The sequence below is a fragment of the Erinaceus europaeus genome, chromosome 18 (genome assembly GCF_950295315.1).
Source record: "Erinaceus europaeus chromosome 18, mEriEur2.1, whole genome shotgun sequence".
Lineage (NCBI taxonomy): Eukaryota > Metazoa > Chordata > Mammalia > Eulipotyphla > Erinaceidae > Erinaceus > Erinaceus europaeus.
The window spans coordinates 6,396,113-6,411,377 of NC_080179.1; the positions used below are offsets into that span (position 1 = coordinate 6,396,113).

At 35.6% G+C, this 15,265-nt stretch overlaps 1 protein-coding gene across 3 annotated transcripts in view; it reads left to right on the plus strand.

Moving 5' to 3' along the window:
- The first annotated feature begins 11,456 nt into the window (after nucleotides 1–11,456).
- Nucleotides 11,457–15,265, plus strand: part of CALCRL (calcitonin receptor like receptor) — an 88,089-nt gene continuing 84,280 nt past the window's right edge. For all 3 annotated transcript variants that reach the window (XR_009545913.1, XM_060177606.1, XM_007529548.3), the window contains exon 1: nucleotides 11,457–11,684. The gene's annotated coding sequence lies outside the window, so the exon portion shown is untranslated. The remainder of the gene's footprint in view (nucleotides 11,685–15,265) is intronic.

A 15,265-nucleotide genomic window follows, 5' to 3' on the forward strand; every position in this document is an offset into this window, starting at 1 on the left:
AAAAAGTCTAGGGGGTTGAGTGGTTGCTCACTCGGTGGATAGCACGTGTGACCATGCGTGAGTACTTGGGTTCAAACCCCTAGTCACCCCCACCTGCCGGGGGTTGATTTCACAAATGTTGGAACAATATTGCAGGTGTCTCTCATTCTCTCTCTCCACCCCCCCCCCCCTTTCTCTTTGTCTTTCTCTTTCTCTTGTCTCTTATCCCTATCAAAAGAAAAAAGGAAAAAACAAAACAAAACAAAAAAGCTTCCAGGAGGAGCAGCGAGCACAGAGCCCCGTCAACAACCCTGGCTGTAGTGGGGGTGGGTGGGTCCAGGGGAAAATGCTATACTTGAAACAGGAGAGTGGGCAGGCAGAGGCTACCGACACATTAAAAATACTTTTTTTCTCATCTAGTCTTTTAGACATTTCTGTTGTTAGTATAGCCTTGATTTCGCTAATCTGCAGATTTCTTTAGCATAGATTGAGAACAACTAACTTAAATCCTCAGATGCTAGGGGTCTTCTGTAGTGTCAGTGTTTTCAGCCAAAACTAGCTCCATTATGAATGGAATTCAATCCTACACATGGTTTGCTCAAGCAGAATAAGTAGCATCTTTTTAAAGAGGTTTTTTTTTTTTTAAGTGTGAATATTTGGGTAGAGTTTTTGTTTTGTTTTGATTCATTCAGTCAGTTTCTATACCAGTTTCAGAATTTTCCTTTCAGATAACTTGGTTTCAGAATCTATAAAATGAACTAAGACTCTTGTGTATTAAGTCTGTCATCACACACACACACACACACACACACACAAACACACTACTTGTGATGAATAGAAATGTTTTAAAGGACAGAGGCAATGTGAGTAAATCTTATGCAAAAAAAAAAAAGCAGAAATATGAGATGAACTTGTACATCTCAATAGCAAGAGTAAATGGTAGCCAGAGTGGAACTGTCGAAATCTGAGGACTAGGTTTTCAGCAAATCTTAATTTCTGACCCAATTAACCCATCCATGTCAACATTACTGATCACTTACTGTTTTTCAGTCATTGTTTCTGTTTATATTTATCTGATATTTTCACTGAGGATATCATTCTCATTTTAGATTTTCTTTCCATGTGTATCTATGAGTTCACAACACTACATGCTTTCGGAGTTCAAGTTCACACCTCTTCAAGTGGGTCACACACACACACACACACACATACTACTACTACTACTACTACTACTACTACTACTACTACTACTAAAGTACCATTCTTACTCTGCCATAGCCCAATTGAATTTTATACTCTTTCATTTTGTCCCTCCGGTAACCTCAAAACCCAAAGGTTCAGGGGCTAGTTTTCTCTGTTCTCTTGTTCTATTCCTGTTTATTCTATAGATAAGCAAAGTCATTTGGCATTGGTCTTTCTCCTTCTGACTTAACTTTATTTAGCATAGCCTCTATAGTTCCTAAAAATGTCACAAATTTCAGGTTTCATCTGTATTTATAGAGCTGAATTTTTTTCCAATTTTTTTTTATTTAATGTTCTTCTTTTTACCAGAGAACTGCTCAACTCTAGTCTACTATGGTGCCTGTGATTGAATCTCGGCCCTCCTGTGCCTCCACACAAGATCTGCCCTGTGGAAGACACTCTCTCCTCTACCAAAAACCCTATTCTCAAACTACATTTGATCATCCCTTTACAAAATACATGTTTTTTTTTTTTTAATTTCTTAAATACGTTCCCCACTCTCAACAGAAAACTTCACAAAATTTGTGAATCGCTCATGGGAAATTCCCAGAGTTTCCAAATATGAACAGCTGTGAGCTACCTAAATGATTCACTGTGCCAAAAAATTGCTATACTAGAGAGGAACAAATAAACAATTATCATTTTTAATTCAGGATATCTGCCACTCTTCAATGAGAAAATCTTCAGTTGTGAAACTAAACATATACAAGAAAAAAAAATTAACTTTTTGGGTGAACTTTCTTTTGTTTTTTCTTCTTTCCAAGTTACAGAAACACACACACACACACAGTCATTTAGTAGTGAAGGAGAAAAATAAATTCAATTCAATACATTTCATTGCTTCTCTTAACTCTACTGTCAATGTATTTTCAGACAAACTTGCAGCACATTTTAAACATTATGGAAAACAGTGGAATATAACACTTAATCACAAGGAGTTTGGGATAAAACTCAGTAAGTCTTGCTATCGCTCACCAACTCTTCTTTTGAAAGTGACTGTAAAAGTAAAGGAAATCACACTTACAAAGTGCTTCACATTGCGTTTACATCGGCGCAACTACTGAACCAATGATAGGATCTTATATTAAGATGTGTCTAATATTAGGTCAGAAAAGAAACCACTCAGCAGAACCTGGACTGGAGTTGGTGTATTGCACCAAAAGAAAAGATTCTGGGGTAGGTGGGAGAGAAAGTACAGGTTCTAGAAATGGATGGCAGAGAACCTAGTGGGGGCTGTATTGTTATATGGAAAACTGAGAACTGTTATGCATGTACAAACTACTGTACTTACTGTCAACTGTAAAACATTAATCCCCCAATAAAGGAAAAATAAAATTTAAAAAAGATGTGTCTAATATTTAATATTAGAAAAGTTTGCAATAAATCTTCTTGAGCTACAACAGTTACTCAAATAAGACAGGCAGTTAGAAAGTAAAGTGAAAAATTTAGATAACTTACTAAAGTAAAAATTTTATAAAATTAGAAATTAGCAGTATAGATATGAAATGACCTCACCGTTAAAAAAAATAAAGGTGAGAAACAAAAGTATATTTTGAGGAAAATTTTAAAGTAACTTTTGTGATAATTTCCTGTGGTGCTAGAATATTTTTATTACTGAAACTCCTTTAACATGGATTATTAAATTGTGAACTCAGTACACACAAATATTTAAATTTCTATTTTTTCATTTTCTTAAGTTTTTTAAAAATTTTTATCCTTATTTATTTGTTGAATAGAGATAGTCAGAAATTGAGAGGGAAAGGTGTGATAGAGAGGGAGAGAGACAGAGACACCTGCAGCCCTGCTTCACCACTTGTGAAGATTTCTCCCTCCCTACAGGTGGGGACCGGGGGCTCAAACCTGGGCACACTGTAACATGCGCGCTCAATGAGGCACGCCACCACCTGGCCCCCAGTATTTAATTTTTAAAAAGCAGCCAATCCAGTGATTATTTTTAATGTTAACTTACTGAACATTTTGCTATATATTTTTATATTGTTAGTGACATTTTTTTCTCAATGGGGAATTATTTACTTAAAGCTTCATAACCAATATCATCATTTAACTTACACTACATACAATTTCTGGAATTACCTGGAATAGTTCTTCAAATTTATGTTCCAAATAATAATGCGTAAATGAAAAGGAAAAAAACAGAGCACCCAGGGAAATTGCTCAGTCAGTTAGAATATCTACTTGCTTGCCTGAGTCTCTAGAGGGTCCAGTTCAGTCTTTGGCTCTGTCTTATGTCAGAGCTGAGTAGTTCACTCTTTCATAACAGATAAATTACAGATACAGAAACAGATAGATAGATAGATAGATAGATAGATAGATAGATAGATAGGTAGATAGATAGATAGAGGGAGAGAGGGGGGAAGAGAGAAAGAGGGAGATAGAGTCAGAGAGGGAGAGAGGAACTTATTTAACTTGAGTTACAACTATTTCTACCAGTTTCTAAACTTACAAACATTCTGTTGCCTCATCAGATAAATGGAAACAATTCCCACAGATTTAAGGAAAACAGCTAAATCATATAGCATACTTTTACACAAATGTCAGTCACCAACACAAGTTGTCTTTCTCAGATTCTCCTAGAACTGAATAGGGAAACCAGCAACGCCGCTAAATACTGTTACGTGCTTCAAGAGACACAAATTAACAGAACGCATTTGAATTTGTTTGCTGTATTCCTCAAACTTAATCCAAAAGAGATATTTCTAATTGTACTACAGCGTCTTTATTTTTGGAATTTCCACAAAAACCATGAGAAATGCCACTTAAGGCTGTCATCTATAAAGAACTATGGCTAACACTATGGATATTAACTAATCACTTTATAGAAATAAATACAAACATTTCTTAGGGAAAATCTGGTATTTGCCTCTTCATCCAAATCCTACCTAAATGCACCAGAACAAAGCTTAAATCTTGACTTCAAATGCACAACTCATTGTGAATAGAACAAATACAAACTCCTTACCATAATCTGCATCGCCTTGTCTCTCATGTCCTGATACACTCCTGTAGGGCTCATTGCTCACTCATCTCCAGGCTCTAAGAACAATCTGTAGGAACATTTGAACAGATTTTCTTTGCTTTTTCACTCGCAGTAATCCTAGTAAACTACTCTGGTGCCTTGCTCACATCCATTTATTAAACGCTGTGAGGTGGCCTTCAGTTCCCAGCTGCTGTGAGAATCAGCTGCCCATCGTCCTCAGCTACTTCATCCTCCAAATTTTACTCAGATGATGAGAAAGAAAATTTCCCTAGAAATTGTGTTCTTGGGGGTCAGGCGGTAGGGCAGCGAGTTAAGCGCACGTGGCTCAAATCAAAAGGATCAGCATAAGGATCCAGGTTCAAGCCCCCAGCTCCCCACCTGCAGGGGAGTCATTTCACAGGCGGTGAAGCAGGTCTGCAGTTGTCTTTCTCTCCCCCTCTCTGTCTTCCCCTCCTCTCTCCATTTCTCTCTGTCCTATCCAACAACGAACAACATCAACAATAACAATAATAACCACACAAGGCTACAACAACAAGGGCAACAAAGGCGGGGGGTGGCCTCCAGGAGCAGTGGATTCATGGTGCAGGCACTGAGCCCCAGCAATATCCCTGGAGGCAAGAAAAAGAAGAAAAGGAAAGAAAGAAAGAAAGAAAGAAAGAAAGAAAGAAAGAAAGAAAGGGAAAAAAAAAAGGAAATTGTGTTCTCCACTCTCACAACGGCTCATTGATTAGTAAGAAGCTAATAATGATAGCCACTCCTGTACCAGAGGGACAACTGTGACATGAAAATTATACTGTGGGGCTCTAGCCCTACAGATTAGGACAAGTCTATATTTCTCTTATGATTATTCACCTGCTCTCCTCAGTCCTCTTAAGCCAATGCCATTCCTTCTCTTACAGTTTTTCCCCATTAAATTCTAAAAAGTTCTCCCTCAGCAAACCCTTCTCTCAATTTTGCCTCTAGGAAACCATAGCTAAAACAAACAGCTTTCTAATTTTCGGGACATCTCATATTTCTTGCCTTTAAGTTCCAGAGAAATTATGCTCAGAGAAATTATTTTGCCAGAAGAAATTATTTATCACTTGATCCATTTTTATTATGCACGTAGGTGTAATGAGTTTCAGTCATTGAACAGTTTCTTGGAAATCTGAGTATTGGAACAATGTGCATAAAATGATATGTTTTTCTGAACATCTACCCAAGAATGGAACATAAAGCACTTGAGAGCAGCAATCAATCCCCTACAACAAATATTTTGTATTCTTTATAAATTCTATCGACTTAATTGTTTAATAGTTACTTAATATTGATTTACAACCTCAGAAGATAACAGGGGTACAACTCGGCACCATTCCCACCACCAGAGTTCTAGAATCCCAATCCCTCTGTTGGAAGCTCCAGTAGTTCTCCCAAGGTTGCAGACATGCATCAACTATTATTTCAAATATTTTAAAAATTCCTGGATAGAGTGAAGATCTTGTTTATCAAACATCAGAAATATATTTCTCTCTGTTGCAAGCTTTTGAAGATCTTATTTGTACTTCTGATCAGATGGATAGAAATGAACTCATTTTAGTCTAGTAATAGCTATTTGAGTTGCCTGGCTTTATATAATTTCAAATTCTTAAACATATTAAGGATTTGCACATTGGTAGATAGAAGATGGCATTTTACCATCATTCACAATGTTTTAAATATTTATTTAATACATTCTCATTTTTTATCTAAATATTTTATGAAAAACTTGTCTTCCTGTTATATATAAATACTTTAGTAATTTGGTCTACAATAAGAGCCTGCCTGTGATAAATCTAACTAAAAAATATGCCTCTGAATGTGCTAGTTAAAAGACAGAAAAAGTTAGGATTTATTTCACTAGGAAGTGTGACAGGATTTTTATTAACATTGGGTGAGAGAGCAATCTTTTGTAGCTTGAGAGTGGTGAACACTAGATGGCAGGATGAGACTGGATATCGAACTCCTTGCCACTAAATCTAAAAAAGGAGATGACATTCTCAAAGATGTCAAGACTTCTTAGACAAATACAGAAGGGCAAACGCTAGAAGAAGAAGAAGACAAATACATTGTGCTACACTTTATTAGTATTACATAGTGCCATATCCCCTTACACTCAATATTTTTACCGATATAATAGTGATGGTAAATCTTGAACTTTTCAGGAGAAAAATAACCTGGTTGATAATTTTGCTTGTTATATAAATGACAGTAGTTGAATATAATACTTACTGCTATGTACACCTTTAAGATTTAATAATTTACATTTTAGCAAAGTGAATACCTGTGTTTATTCAACCAACTGCTACTTAAAGTCAATGTGTATAAATACAAAGTTAAATAAACCATTTATTTTCATCATCACTGTGAATATCCAGAAACTAAGAAGCCTTTCTTAATAAATCTATATTCAGAGATACAAGGACATATTTTCCAATACTCGCTAAAACTGTTTTAGAAATAGGAAGAACTATCTTACAATATTTGGGGAAAGAAGATGTGAGTTTCCCAAAGAAATTACTCACCTATACTTTATATGTTATACAGAGCTAGACTAGTATATGTAAGGTTTTTTTTTTTAATTTAGGAAACTTTTGAGTGTAAAAGTATACATTGAAACAATCCCAGTAAACTACATCACCCAAATCCAAAATGAATGGTTAATTTAGTTACAGAAAACTAAATTTAGCTTATTTATTGAAATAATATAAGTAGTCATGCAGGTACTTAGAGGTAGCGTCCTCCTGAGTATAATCCCAAGGCCATCTCCCATAGCTCTGTGCTGGGGAGTTACGGTATGCAGGGGCCTCACAGGACCTCAATACATAGGCATAATCTTATATGTGTGATTTTCGAATAGACAAGTAAGACGACTGAATATTTTCATCGTATTAATTACTCTGCAACTGCACACCCCTTAGTTCTCTAGAAAGCCCATTGCCAGCACACTATGTGGTTACATCGAGATGGTGTGTTGCCCACCACACTAATTACTGATTGCAGAGAACTTAACATTTGATTCCTGGTGTGCTAGTCAATTGAAGAGAAGGAATTTTCCTTAACTGCCCAACAAAAGTCCATTACCTAAGTCAAACTGAGCACTGGCAAGTAGGAAACAGCACACTGCCTTTATTGCAACAAACTCTGGCCTCAGGCATCAGAGGTTCCAGGTTCCGTTTCAGGCACCATCATCAGTCAGAACTGATTAGAAGTCTGTTTAAAAAAAAAAAAAAAATGGTTGGGGCCGGGCACTAGTGCCGCGGGTTAAGCGCACATGGCACAAAAGCGCAGGGACCAGCGCAAGGATCTGAGTGCGAGTCCCCGGCTCCCCACAAGAGGTGAAGCAGGTTTGCAGGTGTCTTTCTGTCCCCCTCTGTATCTTCCCCTCCCCTCCTGGTTTCTCTCTGTCCTATCGAAAGACAACAACAACAGGTATAATAACAAGGGCAACAAAATGGGGAAAAATGGCTTCCAAGAGCAGTGAATTCGTAGTGCAGACACTGAGCCCCAGCGATAACCCTGGAGGCAAAAAAAAAAGGTAAATGTCTTCAGTGTCCTGGATAAAGAGTATATAGTATATACATATGTATATTTTCTGGACACAACCACTTATTGAAATTAATATTTAAGGGGCCAGGCGATGGCACACCTGGTTAGGCGTTCACATTACAGTACGCAACACCCCAGATTCAAGCCCATGGTCCCCACCTGCAGGACGGGAAGCTTCAGGAGTGATGAAGCAGGGTTGCAGGTGCCCCTTTCTCTCTCTCTCTCTCTCTCTCTCTCTTCTCAATTTCTCTCTGTCTCTAGTAAATAATAAATAATCAAAAATATTTTAAAAGAAATTAATATTGAATTCATTGAAATTAAAAATCCTATTAAAACTGTGTTTTGAATGACACATTGATTTAAAATCAATTCATTGATTATTGAAATGTTTTCATTTTATTCTGCTTTTCTAAAGATTTGTCGTTTTGATTCAGTGTATGCTTGAGAAGTTTGTATTATCCACTTGTCCCTTTATGTCCTAGATGGTTGCCTATTGCTTATGCTATGCTATATTTATTTGTTTAACTTTTTATTATCTTTATTTATTGGATAGAGACTTCACTCATGAAGTTTTCCTCTTGAGATGGGGACTGGGGGGGAGGGTTTGAATCCGGGCCCTTGCACACTGTAATGTGTTTGTCCAACGAGGTGCACCACCGCCAGGACCCCGTGCTATGTATTTTATTTGGATTATAAGGGTTTGATAAGTGGGATGCAGTTTGCCTGCAGGGCGGGGCTAGGCGGGGCGTCGCTTCACAAGCCATGAAGCAGGTCTACAGAAGAGAAGAGATGAACAGAGATAGTTCAGATGCTAACATTTAGTTTTTTATCTTGCTCTTAATTTTAAACTGAGAACAGTAAGATCTAAATAAATGAAGAAAAGAACACTAAAAAGTAACCAAAAGAGATCTCAAATTCCATGCCTATTGGTTGAATCCCAGTGATTTCTGCTTCGTTTTTTTGTAGTTCCATGATAAGTTGAGTAAAGAGTTCCTGTGTGAGTATTCTCCTTTGTTTTGGAATAAAACTGCCCTTATTGCTGAGCCAATAGACTTTGCTTTCCATGGGTTAAGGAGATAGCTCAAAATAAAGCACAACTCTGCAGCCTCTCAGGTTAAAAAACAAACAAATCACTAAGTTCTTAAATAAAAGCAGAATATTCCATAATAGGGTCAAGTACTTTCTCCTGTTAGTTTCCCTCAAGACCACATAGTCATAACTCATTTTCTTGAAAGTCCTTTAGCTTTAGTTGATAGATTTTGTGTGCATCCTTGACTTATATGTGTGCATTTTTATTGCCCTTATATGCTATCAATCTTAAGATAAAAACTCACATACTAATTGTCATCTTTGGGCTCAGGCCATAAAGATGGCAGCAGAGCTAAGTGCTTCAGAAATTTACCTTGTCCTGGTTTGTTAGTCTGCAAGGAATCTGAGTATTTCATTTTGCTCTTGAATTACAGCTACCTGTCTAACTCTCGATGCTTCTGAGATCAAATTTACAGACAACTGAGTAATCACTATAATTCAGTGTCTAATTGTACATGTTACTTATATTCATTGATTCAAAACTTGGGTGATACGGAATTTATAGATAGCAATGTGCTCCATTTTTTTGTAGCTTGCAGATAAGAAAATTGATGATTTAATAATTAAATGAATCACACTGTTGTTTAGGTTTTGAGTTATAATTACTCCAATATCCATGTCCAGCAGAGAAGCAATTACAGAAGCCAGAACTCCCACCTTCTGCACCCCATAAAGAACTTGAGTCCATATTCCCAGAGGGGTAAAGAATAGGTAAGCTTCCAATGGAGGGGATGGGACACAGAACTTTGGTGGTGGGAATTGTGTGGAATTGTACCCCTCTTATCTTATGATCTTGTTAATCATTATTAAATCACTAATAAAAAGACATATAATTATTTTTAATCATTTTTGTTATCTTTATTTATTAGATAGCAACAGCCAGAAATCGAGAGGGTAGGGGGAGATAGAGAGAAAGAGAGACACCTGCAGCCCTGCCTCACCACTTGCAAAACTTTCCCCCAGCAGGTGGGGACTGGGAATTCGAACCTGGGTCTTTGGGCCATTGTAACATGTTCGTTCGCTGAACCAGGTATGCCACCACCCCACCCCTACAATTGTTTTCTATCACATATATTTATTACATTGTCAAAAGACAAGCTCATTTTACATTTAAGTCTTTCTTTCCTGGAGAAATGCACCAGTTTAAATCCTTAAATGTCCCAGATTCGCTCATTGGCATTATCATGCCCCTGAGTTTAACAGTACTCTGGACTCTACTCTGTCACAAAAATATACAAATAAATATTTGAAACATCTTTGTTCCAATGACTTGTTAGAGAACCTTACAATAAAATTGTTTAGAGGCATTTTTTTTTCATAAATGTTAAACTAAGGGGGGGTCGGGCAGTAGCACAGTGGCTTAAGTGCATATGACTCGAAGCTCAAAGAAGGGTGTTAAGGATCCTGGTTCGAGCCCCCGGCTCCCCACCTGCAGGGGTGTCGCTTCACAGGTGGTGAAGCAGGTCTGTGGGTGTCTTTCTTTCTCTATCTTCTCCTCCTTACTCCATTTCTCTCTGTCCTATCCAACAACAATGACAACAATAATAGTAATAACAACAAGGGCAACAAAAGTGGGGGGGGGAATGACCTCCAGGAGCAGTGGATTCACGCAGTGCTGGCACTGAGCACTGGAGGCAAAATTTTTTTTTTAAAAAAGTTAAACTAAGTTATTTGTTTCATAATATTATGTGTATGTTATCTGCATTGTAAGATTATTTTGATACATAAATGCTGCAATAGCAGCAATAACTTAAGACAAATCTTTATTTTATTTTTATTTTTTACTAGAACACTTCAGTTCTGGCTTATGGTGGTGCAGGGATTGAACCTGGAACTAAGCCAAATCTTAAAGAACCTTAAATTTGTGTTATGTTCCCAGGTTATTTCCTCCAATATGTAACTAGTGCATTTTGAAAAATAATTCTATATGTGTGTATGTACCACTATGTATGTATGCACAATGCTTCTGATTGTGATGTATCCACATATACCATAGGGTAAACCAAGTAAAAACAAGTTTAAAGATTACAGGATAAAGTTTTGTAAAAAATGGATCAGATAATAGCGTTGACATCCAAGTTCCAAGTTAATGAGTTGGCTTACAGATTTGGTTAAAGGATGCAACTCTGGTTTCCTATTCATTGATGAAAACAGATGCTTTCAGTATAAAGTTTCCTGGCTGTTTTTAAAAAGTGTAATATAACACACAGATGTACATATATGTGCATCTTCACATGTACACAAACACATGCACATACACTCTCCTAACTAATCCCTGGAGGAGACTATCATACTTAGTTTTCTACAAATCACAGACAACCATTAGGCAAGTTCTAACATAATTCAGTCAAGGTGAAATCCAGCCAGTTTTTGCTCTGTGAACAATATATTCATACAACATATGAGCTCTGTCTGTTCAGGCTGCTTCTTGTTCTTGTCTCTGAATAAGAAAGGAGTGCTGCTTTCCTGGGGTATGCTATTTGAGAAAGAAAGTAACCTAACACTAAATGCAGGCGGGGACAGAGTGATGTAACAGGAAGCTCTGATGTTTCCCTTCTGCTGCTGAGCACATACAATGTGACAACACTTCCAATCTATTCAGAACAACCCTCTTCCTCCAGCAGAGTGTCACCTCCTCCTTTAGGATCACCAAGCTCTGCTAACTGGATTTCACCCTGCCTGCAGGATCACATTGCCAGGTTTTCACTCTTCCCCACTTTGCCTGGGAGTAAAATCTCTTCTGCGGATTCTCAGAAAAACCAAATCCCATCCTAAGAGTATTTCATTAAGAATCTCCATAAGCATTGTGCTGGTAAGTGCATTATTCAAACTAAGTGTGCTTATTCTGAATAGTACTTTCATGTAGTTTTGGCAGTTTTAGTTGTAGAATTTAGTGGCACCGAGATAATGTGGAAACATAACTTTTGTTTATTTTACATGTTGGAGAAACTGCAGTATACTACCCCAGATATACACAAACTTGTTACTACTAGGTAGTACAATGTATTGCAATAACCTAGAAAATATATTTAGCAAATAATGTCTAAGTGGGTGAAAAGACCCACTTATGTACAAATATCTTAATCAGGGGAGAATGCCTTTGAAAAACGAAAAACAGCTCTACTATTAGTTGAGCCTGAATTTTGACAGCTGGAAAGCATTGTTCCCTCAGGAAGCGTCTTTAAACTTTCCATTTAATTGGTATTCTAAGGAAGGGGGTAACCAGGTAGTGTTTACAGGGTCTCTTTACTCTTGCTCATACTGTAGTTCATTAGTGGAGAATTAAAAGAAAAGTAATCAGTTTGAGTTTATTACATTTGTTTTCTATTTGTTTTTCACCTCTATCTATACAGATATTTCTCACTATTGAACAAATGGTATTTTCATTGTTGTTTCCAGATGTGTTTCAGTATTTCTCTGGCTAATCATGAACAAGTTCCTCTGTATTTGGTCATGAAATGGGCTATAAAGAAAAACAAAGCAGCTACATTTAAAGTGAATTAAAATGTCTATATTGATTTTGATTTCAAAACTCCTTTTTTAATAGAACATCTTACTTCAATTTGATATTCCTCTGAAAGCTGTCTGGAGAGGGTGTGATCTGAGAAATTTTGGGTAAAGGAAAATAACGAAAGACTCCTAAGTGAGTGTAACAGATTAGTAAAAGAGAATCTGAAATGTGTATTAGAAAGTAAGTTCCAGGATAAAGCTTTGTCTAATGTTGAGATGTAACATCTGTTAATGCTTCTTTCAAAGAGACAGACTGTCCCTGACAATCTAAGAAACTGTACCTACTTAGCAAGTTATTGAGAGAGAGATATCACAAATGTGCTCCTAAAAAAATCAGATGTCAATCTGAGTTTGAATTATGTTGACTAATTAAATTTATATACTATATATTTTCATCTTACCCCATACTCTGAATGGTGCTCTTCATTGGGGAAATCTTGTACGTAGTCACTCATAGTCTGGTACACTAGCTGCCGGCAACAAACTCATTCTCAGTGTCTTCTTGGTAACTGTCTATGATTTTTTTTTCAAGTAGTGAAAACTTCATCGAAGTCTTATTATTGTTAATCTTTAAAAACAATAGGACTGATTTCCTTTTATTTCAATCTTTAGTTTTATTGATTTCCCTGATATGTGTATATGTAGAAAATGTGTTTTTAGAGTGTGACCTAGTTATTAGTTACAGGAGGAAATGGAAAGAGCACATTCGATGTCTAACTCAATGACATAAGTTGATAATAAAAATCAAAATAGCCTTATTTTTCTTTTCTCGTTACATTACTTTGTTTGTTGTAAGAAACTTTCCCAAATCTTTAATTTTTATTTAATTACTGTCCCAAGTCCTATAATGCTTTTGAATAATTGAGTTTTTTCTTATAACTGTACCACCAATATTCCTTATAGTATTTATTTTTTAAGAAGACTGTTGAATATGCTAGACTGTACTGAGAGTCCTTACTAAAAGATTTACTTAGAATGTAAGTTAGAATTTGTAATGACAACTTATATTATATTCTGAAATTTACTCTTCCTAATTATAAGTGAATGTCACAGCATTAAGGTAAGTTTACAGTCATCAAGAATGATTTTTTAATGATATTTCCCAAAAATCAATGTGAAATGAAGCCCAAGACATATGTAAATATGTAAAACAAAATATGGAAGTGAATATTTACTAATAATAATGATAGCTAAAATGTATTTTGATCTGCAAGATCAAATTAGCTTTGAGATAAGCAAAATAGTTTTGGTTCATGCTCTAAGGAATGTTTCTTAATGTATGCCAAAATGTTGTTTTACTAGTTAAGTATGTAAAATTCTAGAATATATAAATACATTACTCACTTTGAAAAAATATCCATGAAAAAAATGAATAATTCTAGAACTGGTCCTGTAATTAAAAAAAATTAGGTTAAGTGAATGACCAAGATGGATACACTTTACTTAGTTAATATCAAGAACATGGTGAGTTTTTTATAAAATCAACACTTTAGCATATTCATGAGTATATGTACACTTACCTTTATGTATTTGACCACTGTATTATGCATAACAGATTTGTATTTTAATAAAAAATTAAAAATAATATTGAAACAAGCATAATTAATTATTTTATGTTGGTATGCAAAGAGTCTATGATAACATAAAAAATGTTCACACTCACTTAAATTAATGGTGTTGCCATGTATTTCTAAACTAGATCACCTTTGGATCCTTTATGGCAAAATTTTATTTCAATTTTTATCTCTGCTGTTAAAATATTCTAGTAGCTTACTTTTAAAGAGAAACTTCAAGAGAATTATATAGAAGATGTGAATGACATCATTTTTAAGCATTAAAATATGTGTTCACTCAACAAAATCTTTCAGACTCTACATAAAAAAAATAGCCTTATTTTCAAAGAGATGATCATTGACATCAACTTTATATATATAAAAAAAAGACATATTCAGAGGTTCTTCTTTGAAGTTATTGACTATCATGTCTTAGTTTTGATTCCAGGATGTTTTTAGCTCGTGAGCAGGTTGTATCACTGCAGTGGTGTTAAAGCATGACACTCAGGTCAATTGTGTAACCCCTCTTATTTCTTTACTCAGAGCATCTGAGGATGTATTGAAGGCCAAAGTCACTACACAGTTTTAAAATTAGTATCTGATTTTGAAGTCCATAAATGAGTGATAAATGTTTATAATTTCACAGGAAAGCTCTTACAAGGTACTTCTACCACATTGCACAATTATTTCTAGAAACCCTTTCATCTAGTATGTGAGACTGTTCTGATGCAGTGAGGTGAAAAATAAACATCTACCAGAAATACAAGATTAAATCTGCATACTAACCAGGTAGCTCGACTTTTTTCCATGTTTTCACCTTTACCGAAATTTCACTCCTACCGAAACTCTTAAATCAATTCTAGTTAGGCAACTCAAAGTAGCTGAATAGTTCTCACACTTTAGTTTTAGTTCTTGCCTACTTAAAAGTTGGTTAATTAGGGTGGAAGGTAGATAGCATAATGGTTATACAAACAGACTCTCATGCCTGAGGCTCCAAAGTCCCAGGTTCAATCCCCTGAACCACCATAAACCAGAACTGAACAGTTCTCTGGTTAAAAAAATTAAAAAAGAAGTTGGTTAATTATTTGAAAATACATAGTCTTAATTCATGTGAAATGGAAGAGATAATAGCACACATTGAAAAAAAAAAAGATTTATAGTATATATAGTGAGTTAAAATAATATTGTTAAGAGGATATCTATTGAATTGTATTTGTAGGAAGTAAAATCAATAAAATGCACTTTAATAAAAAGAAATATAGTGTATGTATTTGATTGGAGTTTTAATTTAAACATACAATGTCCTCAATTAGTCCAGATTATTACTTTC